This window comes from Mastomys coucha, unplaced genomic scaffold (genome assembly GCF_008632895.1).
Source record: "Mastomys coucha isolate ucsf_1 unplaced genomic scaffold, UCSF_Mcou_1 pScaffold15, whole genome shotgun sequence".
NCBI classification, from domain to species: Eukaryota; Metazoa; Chordata; class Mammalia; order Rodentia; family Muridae; genus Mastomys; species Mastomys coucha.
The window spans coordinates 101,975,839-101,990,355 of record NW_022196897.1 but is presented as its reverse complement, the minus strand read 5'-3'; the positions used below and the strand labels follow the sequence as shown (position 1 = coordinate 101,990,355).

General features: G+C 42.9%; 1 pseudogene; it reads right to left on the bottom strand.

Annotated features, from left to right (window-relative positions):
* Positions 1–204: 204 nt before the first annotated feature.
* Positions 205–314, bottom strand: LOC116092824 (annotated as a pseudogene).
* Positions 315–14,517: the final 14,203 nt, after the last annotated feature.

Below are 14,517 nucleotides of genomic sequence, written 5' to 3'. Positions count from 1 at the left end.
GCTAATCAGACTTGGATTCTTTCTTTGCTTCACCAGAGGCTGCATCACCCACTTAGGTTTGAAATGTTTTCATTTTTTGTAGGTAGATGCTCTTCAGTTTCTTGGGAAACTACTTCCCATCTTCCTTTCCCTTTCTCTTTTTGGTCTGAAGAGCTATCCTTTCCTGCTGCCTTTTGGGGAGCTTCTTTTCTACTTTCCTTTTCATGCCAGAAGGGTAATGTGTTGTCATTGTAAGGTGGTTGTGGGAGGCACACATCACACTGTGGTGTTTGGTGTGACTACCCAGTCATCATGCCTATGAGCTGAAAAGGGATCTTCCTCTCTACTTTTGTGGGAACAGGTATAGCTGGCAAGGTTGCTGCTCTCCTGCGCTCCTCAATCACTACTTCTTTGTCTTTGTTGGAGCTGGCTTTCCACTTGAGCATCTTGGTAGCCCAGGACATGAGGTGGATGCTGCAGCACAGCTGCGCCTTGAAGAACTTGAGATGTTGGGTTACCACACGTGAGCCTATCACTTGCTTCTAGCGGGTTGTATATAAAATATAAATGAAATGTCACCTTGGTAATGCCTTGATAATTGGGACATTTCCTAAGATTACATTTTAGCAGACCAGATCTTCTCCTTTTATGGTATATGCAGTTATTTTAGAGAGATTCACTTGGTGTACGTCTATACCATCTCAAAGGCATACCATCTCAAAGGCACCCAATCACCACTGATCTTGGAGTCTCAATATGATAAAGCCTGGTTAGCATTGGAAGAGAGAAAACCCTGTGTGCTAAAGAGATGCAGGCAGAGGATCTGAGGATAGCTACAGTCAAACAACTGTAAGAAAATGAATTCTGTCAACAGTGGGAGTGAAGCTGGAAAGTAGATCCTCCCCAGTGGATCCTTTGATGAGAGGACAGACCAGATGATACCTTGGCTGTGAGCCCCAAAGAATCCTCCACTAAGCCTGCCCATGAAAACAGACATAATGAATATGGGGTGATTTGTGAGCCTCAGTTTGTGGCAATCTGTTATGTAGTATTAGAGCACTAATCCAGAAATCTGGGATTTGGGGCCATTATGTAATGTGGCCAGTGTTATCGAGTACCCTTGTTCAGGCAGCTATCCTGTTTATCCATGTGATTTCCACAAAGATAGACTGCGTAGCAGTGCAGGTATGGGATTGTTAGCTGTTGAGTACTCTATGTCTCCAGGGTATCATTTTTAGAATGGAAAGAGAAGAGGCAGAGTTCCACTCTGCTTGCTTAATGCTTCTCTAGACACCCTGTTCCAGGAAGCATCCCAAAGTAATCACAATAAAAACAAAACAAAACAAAACAGAAACCGTAACAATGTAACAAGTGCGTCTGTGTCCAGAGAACTGGAGGAGTGAGAGGAAGTACCGAGGTTGAAGCTGTACTCAGACAGAGCTTGTGAAATAGTTACAATTTGTCTGACCCACCTTGCAGACAAAAGCTTACACTAGATGTTTCTCCTGATGGTTCTTCAGCCAGGTAACAACCTTGCAGTCCCAGCCTGCTGAATACCACTTCTATTTTGGGAATGTGCCCAGGATCATTCTGTCTTTCTTAGTCATCCCTTTCTATATTTAATGGCCCTTACACTCAAACTTTTGAACTTGGAGTTCTCTTATATCTCTTATTGTTCTGTGAAGCCTTCCTTGCCCCGTCTCCTACCTGCCACTGAACAGATGGGGCCACCTGGTGAATTGTATCTGTCCGTAGCTTTCTGCATTCCTTTCTGTTTCATTCCCCCTCATTCTTGACTAACTTCTGTGGGGAGGAAGAGCTGGACATTATTCACAACACACACACACAGACATGTGGAGTCCTCTTTGCTTCCTCTGTGGTCTGACTTTTATTTCAAATGCTGTGACTATGAGTCAGTGGGCAGTAACTAAGAAGAAGATTCGTGTGTCAACTAACCCAGAAGGCTTATCTCGGAAGACTTGAAAGTTTCTTCTTTAGGGGAAGAGACCAATTTGGAACTGATGGGAAATGGGTGTCTAGTATCCTGTACTGGAAGATTTGAGACACCACTGACATTTCTATCACCCATGGCTCACACTAGTAGTTTCATCAAAAAATGAAATTCTGGTTTGCTGAGGCCGGAGTCAGCTGTGTTTCTTCCTACATTCACACCAGTGACACAGCCTAGTAATAGGGAGCAGACAAAGTAGATGGATAGGGTATTGTTTTAGGTTTGCGTGCCATACAATGATTACCTGGACATTGTCAGGTAATCAAAGTCTTCCCACAAATTGGGTTTCACAGATTCTTTTTGTATCTATTTTGCATATTATTTAAAAGAAACATGGCTGCACTCCTAGAACAAACAGAACTGCAGGGAGATTTACAGATTCAAAAGGGCCCCCGTTTTCTGTTGTTAATTGTTATATAATGGTTAATGAGGGATTTCTTCCTCTGTGAAGCTGGGATATGGTGTTGTAAAGGTGTCCTGCTTGTTCACTGCGTTGCTTGGTCTCTGCTCTATTAGTAGGAACCCTTGATTCCTCACATGCTGCTCTCCAGCTATGCCTCTTGGCTACTGGCAGGAATTTTCTGGATGGCTGTTGTTTCCCTGGTGGCTGGGCTTTGCGATGTCCTGGTCCTTGGTCTTGAGTTGAGAGTATCACTTGGCTGGCCCTTCTTTCTGCATTTGTAATGTCAATGCTTCTTACATGCTTTTTGTATCTATTAGTTTTTTCATCACTGTGACCATCTGACTGACGAGAAGCAACTTAAGGGAGGAAGGGTTTATTCTGGCTTGTGGTTTTCAGGGCTACAGTCTCTCATGGCAGGGGAGGCATGGTGGTGTGGAGACATGTGTTAGCAGGCACAAGAAGGAACTTACACTTCCAGAGACCAGGATGTAAAGAAGGTGGTGTCAATGCTCTGCTCTCTGCTCCTCTCTTCATTTAGTTATGGACCCAGGTTATGCAACAGGGGTGCTCACACCCAGGGCAGGGCTCCCCTCTGTCAGTTAATCCTCTCTGCAAATACCCTAACACTCGCACCCACAAACACCCTCACCTCACACCCACAAACATCCTTCACACCCATAAACCTTACACTCACACCATAAACCTTACACTCACACCACAAACCTTATACTCACACCACAAACCTTATATTCACACCCACAAACACCCTCACTTCACACCCCAAACCCTCACCCTCAGACCCACAAAACCCTTCACACCTACAAATCTTACACTCACACCCACAAGTAAGCTTAGGGTAATTAATGTTCCATTTGTTTTCTTCTAAAGTTGTGTGTGTGTGTGTGTGTGTGTGTGTGTGTGTGTGTGCCATGTTCCTTTAGGGGCCAGAAGAGGGCATCAGATACCCTGGAACTGTAGTTATAGCTGCTATGCATGTACTGGGAACTAAACTTGTCCCCTGTGAGAGTAGAAAGCAGTCCTACCTAAGCTCCCTACATACTGTCTTAATATTAATAAAAAACCTGACTACCACACACACAGAAACTAACTAGTTTTACATTTACCAATATGAATTATAGGATGTTTTGTGGAACAAGGTTTTAAATAAATACGGTAAAAATGCATATACTGTTAAGGGGATAAAACTGAGACAGAATTGATGCTGAACATTCTGCCGGTTTCTTCCCTCCTAAATATAGCTCGTACCAGACAATTTTCATAGCATTAGGCCTGCCTATTCCACTTCATTCTGTGCTATTACTTGTTGTTCATGTGATAAACACCACATTAACACCTCTGGTCTTTTCACAAGGAACTCCAGTGACTTAGCTCATTTTCAACCTGATTCACCTCGAGAGCATGCATGGGCATCAGCTATGTTTGTCTTTGGAATTCTCCTTGCAAGTGTCTTGGTATAAGTGTCTCTTAAGTGAGACAGATGTAAGGAGGCATGTGTGCCAGTTGTTCTGGTTTGACTCAGCATTTTTCATTCTTGCAGTTATCTGACAACCCCGTCACTTTGTTTTGTGTTCACCACTGGCTGGTTACCAAGAATACAAAGATGAATAAAACATTAGTCCTGGCCAGGAAGAACTCTCAAAGTTGGAAAGAGTCATTCAAGTACATAATTATACCATGACACGAGCGCTCCATTGGGAATAGCACTGAATCATCTTGGAGAAGTCAGAGAAGGTGGCATTTTGGTTAGATCAGGATTTATTGATACGTAGGAATGAGAGGATGATGTCACAGAGGTGATTTGTAGGTTGATGGAAGCATATGACAAGTTTGGAGAATGGTGAAAAGTTGGGTATGGCTGGAAGTGTGTGTGTGTGTGTGTGTAAGTGTCTGTGTGTGTGTGTGTGTGTGTGTGTGTGTGTGTGTGTGCATGAGATGAACTTGGGGTAAGGGAAGTTTGAAAAGGGAGGGAAGGATGCTGTAAGTTAAGTATGGAATTTTGACTTTACTCTGTAGTAATAGGGAGTATGCACAAAGACTCTAAGACAAAAGAATACAAAAGTACTAAGAGATAGTAATGGTGATGGTCCATGGATGAGACTGTAGATGGGAAAGATAGATAAAGGGATGCTGTTTACAAGTCAGCTAATGCTGCCTCCAGGAGACATCACCATGTAGTTTTTTGCTAGTATTGACCTGGAATAAGCTCCTTCCATTGGACTGACAATTGATTATGCTAAGTCAAAGGGGCGGGGAATGCAGAGGAAGGACTTCCGCTGAGAAACATTGTAGAGGTCGCTTTGTGAAGTTTTGTGACTGATGGGCTAGGGGACAGAAGCGAGAGTGGCTCCAGCCTCCTCTCCTTGGAAGACAGGTCTTCACTCTTGGCCTTTGGGTATACTGGGTTCAAGAATTAAGATTATCAATCAACAGAGGAAGGAGACGATGCCCCTGTTTCCAAACTCTGGGGTCCAGGTGTTCTGGCAGAACCAGGTACCCTACAGCACCTCTTCATTGGCACTCTGTTCTTCCTTTCTGTCTGTCTCTTTCTCATCTGGTACTCTGTTTCCCTGAGATAATCTCTCATGCACATCTAACTGTGTGTTACTTCATATTTCTGTCTGTACCTTTTAGAAACACCAAGCTAAGACAGGTCAGGACATGAAGGCTGGTTTGATTTGGGATGTGGGAGTCTGTGGTTCCCATGCTCTCTGTTTATATTTTTAAAAGCTTGGTTAAAGGGTGTCAATGGAAGCCCTTTCCCTTATGTCTAAATATTTGAAAGCCATTAGTCAAGGTACTATATAGTTAAATAAAATGCTGTAGTCTCCCATGTATCTGTGTATATTTGAATGCGTATTCTTGGCTTTCCCTGAGTTTCACGCCAGAATTACATTAAAATGCTCAGGCCTATACACCCCTCTCTGTCTACCTCTGTTCCCAACATAAGCTTTGGATAACAGCCTATAGGAAGATCTATAGTCCAACACAGAACTACTTTGGGGTATATGCAAAGTGGCTCAGCTTTCCCTCAGAGGAATCACCCAGAAAGGAAAAACTGTGAAGGCTCCAGGTGGTACCTGGGTACAGCTATAGGTGAGACTTGGGTAGACCCTTTAGAACATAGATGCCAGGGGCCGTTTGGCAGCTCTTAATGTTATGAATCCATAGGGCAGCCTGACAGTTTGCTGGGACATTCCATGGGCATTAGTCTTTGGAAATTACAACTTGCTAATAAACATTTGGAAATTGTGCCATATGGATTGTCAGGGAACAGCAGGAGTAAGTGGATTCAGCTAGGAAAGTGAGGGGGAATGAGTAGAGGTCTAAGAAAAGCGCCCTGGGGGTGTCTAGGGGGGCAGAGCCGGGAAAGAAGCTTTGGAAGTGACTCAGTGTTTCATCTTGACATTTAACAGCAGTTTTATCCTTCTAACCTAAAAAGGGAAACAAACAGATTCCTAAAGTAATGTGATAGAGTGCTCCTCTTCTTCCTTGGTACTCGCTCAATAGCCTGTGTATGGAGACCCTTCCTGTATTCCCAGTCACATCATGCTCACTAAGCTGCTCGAGACTTTGAGAGTAAGCACTTATTTTTGAGACTATTGTGTTCCATGTCCATATTAAATAGTCGTATCTGGCGCTGTGATCTGAATATGTCCCCTGGAATCAGTGTGTTAAAACTTAATTACTATGTGATAGTATTAGGAAGTGGGGATTTGGAGATTAAGTCTTGAGAATGAAGTTCTAATGAGTGGGATTAGTGACCTCATAAATGGGCTGGAGTGACCTAGCTGGGCTCCCTCTGCCCTTCTTCTCCTTCTGCTGTGTGAAGAACCAATATTTGTCCCTGTGGCCTTCTTCTCCTTCTGCTGTGTGAAGAACCAATATTTGTCCCTGTGGCAAATAGAGCAACAGTCATCTTGGAAGCAGAGACAGAGTTCCAACCCTGAACCTGCAGGTATCTTAATCTTTTCCTATCTGGAGTGGTGAGAAATCAGTTCTGATAAGTGACCCTGTGTCAAGGGCAAAGACATTTGGAGGGAACACAATGCCTTTTGAAACATGATCGTGAAATGAAGAAAAAAGTTTGAGAAATTTTGGAAAAATTTTCTCATACTACAAACTATGTCTAACTATCTGTCTGTTTATCTACCTATCTATCATCTATCTGTCTATCTATTCTCTATCTATCTATCTATCTATCTATCTATCTATCTATCTATCTACCTATCTACCTATTTATCACCTATCATCTATCTGTTTGTGTATCATCTATCTATCTCTCAATCATCTATCAATTATCTATCTATCTATCTATCTATCTATCTATCTATCTATCTATCTACTTTTGAGCACTGTAACAAACATCCAAGTGAAAGACTTATCTTGGCTCATGGCTTCTGAAATTTCAGGCCACACCAATAGCTGGCTCCATCATTTGTAGGCCTGTGATGAGGCAGCTCACCATGGGTGGACAGGTGCCGTAAAGAAACACTGTTATCCTTATGGGCCAAGGGGCACAAAAAGATGGAAGGGACCAGATCAAGAACTACCCTTCAAAGACATCCCAGTTACTTTTTCCAGCTAAGCCCTGGGTTCTAAGTGTCCATTCAAATAAACATCCACCAATAACTCGGTCCACTCACTAAATTAGAGCCTTTATAACCCACTCACTTCAATTTAGTCTCCAGCTAGAGACTAAACCTTCAACATAAGCCTTTTTTGTGGACATTCGTATTAAAATCATAACATTTGTGATGGTTAATATCTATTTTTAACTTGACGATACCTAGAATCACGTAGGAAGCAAGCTTTCAGAAGACCTGTGAGTTTGCCTCTCCTCAAGCCTTTGAGGGATTACCTAGATTATGTTCTGTGAGGTGAGAGAATTCATCATAACTGTGGGCAGCACCATTCCATGGGCTGGAGTCTCAGAGAGAATTAAAGAAAAGAAGGCAAGCTAAGCTTCCCGATTGTGGGTGGGATGAGATGAACCCATCCCACTTTGACGGCTATGATTGCCTTGCTAACATAGACTGCATCTTCAAACTGCAAGTCACAGTGAACCTTCTCTTCTTTAGGTTGGCTTTGTGAGAGCATTTTATTAAAGGAGCAGGTAAAGTAACTAAAGCAGCATTCTCCCTCTGGGCCCCCAAAGCTCACACGATCAAGTGAAAAATCCATGGCACTTAAGGCAAAAGTCATACTCAACGTCTCTGAGATGCTTCTGTATAAGCTCCTGTAAAGACAGAAATTACTCCTATGCATCCTAGAATAGCACATTCCAAAAGACAGTAGTGGGGCAGAGAAAAGAGGCATGGGACTAAAGTTGGACCCAAATGCAGGAAAGTAAATGTTAAATCCTGGCACTTCGTGCTGAACTAGAATCACATGAGGGGAGTCCGTTCTGTCGGGAGCTCAAGTAGCAGCTGGAACTACTCTGAACATGGCTGCCTCTGGTATTGGGATGGCTGAGAAATGAGTCCTGGGAAAACAGGGTACCCTAGTGATGACTTCTTAAGGAATGATTATATCTTTGAGCCTGTGATGAGTAAGGCATAGCCATTTCTGAAATGTCCTCAAAGCGTTTTTCCTATTGCCTCGTGAAAAGTGGGTGACTGCTTTTTAGTACAATTAATCTTGTTGGGAACCAGATTTTATTTGCCCCAACTACAACTTTTCAAAATGCTTCTGCTCTACTCTTTGGTCCCATGTTTTGCCATCAGTCTGGACAAAGGGAGTCAGCAGCCACTGTGCCTCTCAGCCTGGACAGCACCCTGCCCTGAAATCTCCTTCACAATATTAATGAGTTCATAATCTATTAATTTGACCTCCCACAAAATCTCAAGGCATGAACAGATAGATGTAAGTAAAATTGCTACCAGTTTTATAAAATGGCATCTAGCCCAAGTCCCAATGCCCTTCATTTCATTTCAAACGTGGCTAGACATAGTCATAACAGCTTCATTTCTTGGCACCATTTTCTTGTGTCTGTCAGAGTCTTTTTTTACTGTGACCAAGTAACAAAGAGAAACAAGTTAAAGTGGGAAAGTTTTATCTTGCTGTGTGGCTTCAGAAATCTCAGTTCATGGTTAGTTGATTCCATTGTTTCTAGACTTGTAAGTGAGGGGAACACAGTGGCAGAGCAGGCTGAAGAGGATGGTGCAAGAATAGGAAGGGACAAGGCTGCTGACAGCCAAGGGATAGGGGGAGACAAGGGATGCTTTTCAAGAGCATGCTCCCAGATACATACCCCTCCAAGGAGCTCCCTATTTTTAACAGTCCATCCTGACTGAATAGGTGTGAAGGCATTTATAACCCAACCTTCTCTCAATAGTGCCATCAGCTAGAAATCAAGCCCTCAACACATGAGTCTTTTGGGCCAACATCTCTTGTCCAAATTATAAAAAGTGAACATTTCTAGGTGTGTCTGTTTCTTTAATTGTTCTGTGTACTTAAATGTTCTGCACTGACACCATAGGAACCCCTGATCTAGAGACATTCATTAGGAAATATTTCAAACGGGCATTAACTGCTCTAGAAGGGTTTAGATCCTTTTCTTGGACTCTTTCATTTTCTAATAAAGGAAGACAAAAGACAATCTAAAAGAGAGCTGCTCCCAGATTTACAGCCATCTTGGCGACAGCAGGCTGAAGGCCTTCTATTATAGCCTTTTGTGTGTGCATAGCCAGTGTAATAAAAGTCAAGGAGAGGTAAGGAAGTGTGCAGCTTCAGTCAGCATTGCTTCCCTCACAGATCTGGAGTACCCTTCACAGGCTCATGCTTGGAATTCTTGGTTTTCATTTGGCTGTACTCTTTTGGGAGACTGTAAAGCCTTTGGGACATGGGACCTTGTTGATGCATGTAGACACCCAGGGAAACGCCTATAAGGTTTTGTTGGTCTCCAGTTAGGGTCTACTTCTCTGTTCCTTATTAGCTGCCATGTAAAGTAGCAGCCACAGCTCCTGCTGACATGCACAAGGACTTCTTGGTCATTCCTTCCCAACCGTGGCCCTCTGAAACCATGAGCTCAAGTCCCTCTTCCCTTGTTGAGTTACTCCTCTCGATACAGCAATAAGAAGATACAGCAATACATTAGAGTCAAGTACGAGCCTGTCCTTGTACTATACATGCACAGTTAGAAAGGCACATGACTCGTTTCAGTAAGCCAGGGAGGCATTCCTTGCAAAGGGGCCATCTCAACCAGATGTGAGGGATGAGGAGGAGGCAACTGTCTATTTTCCAGGTATCAGTACAGTGAAAACGGAGCTGATTTTGTTGAGATTCATTTCAACATGTCTGGACTCTAGGATGGAGAGGGCTGTGGGTGGAGAGTAAGCATAAAGTCAGTGTGGTGATGGTGTTCCCACCAAGATGAACTTTTCTTTCTTCTTAAGGTGTTTAGATTTTACTTGGGGACCAAGAGGAAAGACACTCCAGGGCTGAGTGGGAGGACAGGTTGCCTGGAATGATTATTATGACTGCAAAATGGAGAGTAATTCCAGAGGGCAGCATGTCTGGAGGCTGGGAGAAGTCAGTGGTTGAGATGCTAACATTGAATTGATGGTGGCCCAGACTGAGATTAATGCGAATAGAATCCAAGAACTCTTTAGGACAAGAGGAGAATAGAATTTGACGGTGGTTTATTCAGCAGTGGAAGATTCAGTCTCCTGCAAAATGAGCTCTGAAAAGATCAATAGCAGACAGACAAGATATGCCCATCAAGTCTTAGCTCTATGGTCTGTATTGGAACTCCTTGAGCCTGTTATGGAAGTGTAGTGGCAACAGCAGTGGGCTGTAGAAGTGGGTTTAGCTCCCAGTCTTGAGGGGAGAGGAGATCCACATAGAGGCTGGAAGGCAGGAAAGGAAGCAGTTCCTAGGGTTTATAAACATGACAAACTCTGATCCATCCCAGAAGGCAATGGGGGCAGGGAGAGACTCCTATGAAATTTTATAAGAGAGTGAAGGTAAGTCCCTATTTTACCAAAAACATACTTTGGTCACAAATCCACCTGAACAAACCAAATGAAACAATAGGTCCATCCTCTTTATTGGTATAAAAGCCTCCTGTTTACAAATACATAGTAATACCCTATGCATTTCTCGAATGTCTCACTTTAGAGAGAGTTAATAATGCATTCTGTTTTAAAGATAGGGCTTTATTGGATTACACTCCATGAGATTGTGAACTGTCGGTCGGCAGGCAACCATGGTGTGTATCCTCAAGTGTTGTACTGCAGATCTTGGATACATAAAATAAGCTCTAGTGGTCACTTAATTGACACTGGGGTTTAAGAGCTAAAGTCTGATGTGGAGACCTGAACAGCTTTGCATCTGACTCGCTCTTCTCCTGGCCCTGTCCTGGATCATCACCCCTCCCACTGGTCCTTTTATATACCCAGGCTAGTCTGACTCATCAGCCCCTCTTCCCTCCCTGCCTCCTACAGAAGCTGCTAAAATTAGGTTCTGTTGAATTATGACAAGATTTCTCTAGAGTCACAAGCTTCAGGCTTGGTTCCATTGAGCACAGGCTCAGAGTTAAGTCTTCATTCTGGAAGGGCTTTTAAATTTCCTTTTTGTGCACTGAGGAAGCTTCTTGTGGTTCATTCTGTGATTTTTTTTAAATAACTTTAAAAATTAATTTTTTTAGAGATGTATTTACTTTTATTTTATCTGTATGGATGCTTTGCTTCCAGGCATGTCTGCGTACCACATGCATGCCTTGTGTCCACGGAGGTCAGAAGGTAACTTCGGACCTCCTGGAATTGGAGTTACAGATGGCAGTGACTCACCATGTGGATGCTGGGAACTGAACCTGGGTCTCCTGGAAGAGCAGCCAGTGCTCTGAACCATTGAGTCATTTCTCCAGCCCCGGCTCTGTGATCTTGTGGAGGAAGGTTTTCCAGGACAGAGGCCTCAGTGTTCTGTTCCAGGTGAACCACACAGATCCTTTCCAGGCAGTGTAAGCAGCTTCCTGGAGCTGGTTCCCACCCGAGTTTTGCTTCCTTGTTTATGTCCACCCTTAACTTAGAACCTCTCTCTCTTTCTCTTCCCCTCTCCCTCTCCTTCTCCCCTCTCCTCCCTATCTCTGATATTTATGTGTTAATGTCTGTGTATGCCCACGTGTGGAGGTCAGAGGTTGAGTTGATGTCATACCTTCTCTACATTATCATTATCACATTATTGTTGTTATTTAGAGTCACCCACTTAGCCTAAAGATCCCTGGTCTGGCTAGATTTATTAGCTAGCAAACCCCAAGGATGTTCTTGTCTCTGCTTCCTTCCCACTGTGACTATAGGTACACATGGCTACCTGCTGTTTTTACTTGGGTGCTAGTATGCTGCAGACACTTTACCGGCTGTGTTGTCGCCACAGCTCTGTCTCCTAGATTCATTTAATTTCTCCCTCTCCCTCTCCCTCTCCCTCTCTCCCTCACCTCTCCTCCCCCGCCCCCCACCATGTGTATATGCAGTGTCAGAGCATGCATGTTGAGGTCCGAGGACAGCTTTTGGCAGTCGGTTTCTCTTTCTGCCACAAGGCTTCCTTGCCTCTGGCAGCAAATGCCTCCATCTACTGAGTCATCCCACTGCCCCACCCTCCTTGATTCTTAATATTCAACTTCCTGCCAATCTGACGGATGTTTTCCAAGTGGCTTCAGTGACCTTGACTGTTTATTTATTTATTTTTCTTCAGAAAATGACGCCACCATCAGAACCCGTGTTATCCTTTCTTCCAAAATACTTATATTTAAGATATTTCATGGAGAAATTCATCTGTGAATAAACTGAGTCTGCACAGGGAGATGTATGTTTTTTTAAATGACTGATTATAACACCATCATCAACCCAAGGTGCCCTAGACAGGCACGACTCAGAGGGCAGCTTCCAACAGAGAGGAGCCTTACACAGGCCGAATTAGTCGGCAGCTAGTGACTTGTTTCTGAGCTCCTGAAATCACTTGGCTAGCCTGCTACTATGAGCCTAAGAATTTGAGCTGCTTCTGATGAATGCATAGGCAAGGAATTACATTAAACACACATAATTCATTATCACCCCGAAACTCCAGCATGTGTTCAAGTGCCTGTAGTTGTTCTGTTTTGTTCCCAGTTTGCCGATGGAGAATGGAAGGAGCAATATTGAGTCGGTATGGCCTGGAAGGAGAAGTCAACCATCTTTTTATTAAAACTAAAATTTTATTTTATGTATATGAGTATTTTGTTTAAATGTATTTGTGTATACCACATACATGCTTGGTGCCTACAGAGGCCGGAGGAAGGTGTCAGGTTCTATGGGACTGGAGTTTGGATGGTTGTTAGTTACTAAGTAGGGGTTGGGAATGAAAGCAGCTCTTCTAGAATAGTAGTCAGTGCTCTTAACCACTAAGCCATCTCTCTAGCCCTAAGTCAAGCAACTTAATTTATGATCTAATAATGTCCTTCCCAAACATTCTTCATTTAATTTTTTTCCTACAAAAAAAAAGTGTTTACTGAAGATCTAGTATATGAAAACCATTATAACTTCTATTAAGGATAAAATACTGTTCCTATTCCCTTGGGATGCATAGATATGGAAATCCTGACAGCAGTGACATGCTTAGAAAGAAGTAGAACAAGGCAGTCTATACCAAAGGTGACTACCTGTGTGCTGTGGATGGGGGCAGGGGGCTAAGGTAGTTAGAGAATAGATTGTAGAGGAAGCCAAGACATGACAAAGCTAGGCTCTGTCCTCATATCGTCTTAGTGGGGTGGATGTATCTTCCCATGGGTGGAAGTGCAGCCTGGTAGGAGGTTACCTAAGATGTGTGATTATTTTGCTGAAGGACTATCTGTAAGAATTTCATTTCCAGAGGCAACGAGCTTAGCTACATGGTCTCTAGTAATAAACCGAGTGGGAACCTTCCTATGAGAGTTACCAGCATGCTTATGAAAATTTTAATTAGGTAAGCATGCATGTGTACTTTTCCAAATGCATTTATGGAGTGTCAATCATATGCCAGACATTACTGCAGGTTCTGAAGATTCCGTATCCAATGAAGCACTGTCTATACAGTTACCAAGTAGGCAGTTTAGTGCAGATGGACAATTTAGTGGCACCTACAAAACAGTATGGTAATTCTGTCATGAGGCATAGATGAATCTGAGGACACAGAGAAGAAGGGGTTCTAACCTGGAGACCATGAAGAGCTTTACGGAGGAACTAAAGTTGAGGTAAGTCTTTGAAAAGTGTATTTTACTTTTTCTGACAGAAAAATGACACACATATATTTTAAACATTAGATTATTGCTAAGGCAATGGAATAGTTCTACTTCCCTGTAGTCCTCTGTTAAGTAAAATTAGAAACTGCACTCATGGGTTGGGGCTGTAGCTCAGTGTGCTTGCCTATCAGGAACGAGGCCCTGGGTATGATCCTTAGAACACACACACACACACACACACACACACACACACACACAAAGAGAGAGAGAGAAAAAAACACAACTCCAGGATATTATAACTTGAAGAAACATAGCAAGATACTGGAGGACAGAGAGAAAGCACAGTGGCTAAGGACTCAAGGAATGGTGGTAATTTTCCTGGCTTATCTTTATGGTGGTAATTTTCCTGGTTTATCTTTATGCTTGTTTCTGGATATGAAGAAGTTGGCAGCCTGGAAACTTCAAATGGCATCAAACAAAACAGAACCAGTCAGCTTGCCCCAGCTAGAAATGGGTATTCTAACAATGTAAAAAGCATTTAGTCAACACTTACTTAACTTAGGCCAAACACTGTAGAGGGTCAAAGAATTTTCTCTTCCCTGCCTACATCCTAAAGGACAAGGACTAAACTTCTGTCCACGTTTACCAACTCTAATGAGGTTCCCTTTTGTATACCTGGGTATTAATCCTTAAGACACGAAGGATTATACTTACACAAACATTTTTTAAGCTGTTCTTTTTTTTTTCATAGTAATAAGGCTGTATTTCAATGACCCTCATATCACCAAAGGATTTTACCTCCATCATAGGTAAGATGAGAGTTGATAGTTGTGCTCCACCAAGAAACGAATTGTAGGCTCGATTTTTGGATACAGACTTCCTGCTATGGTCAAAGCTATTTGACTTGAGTGA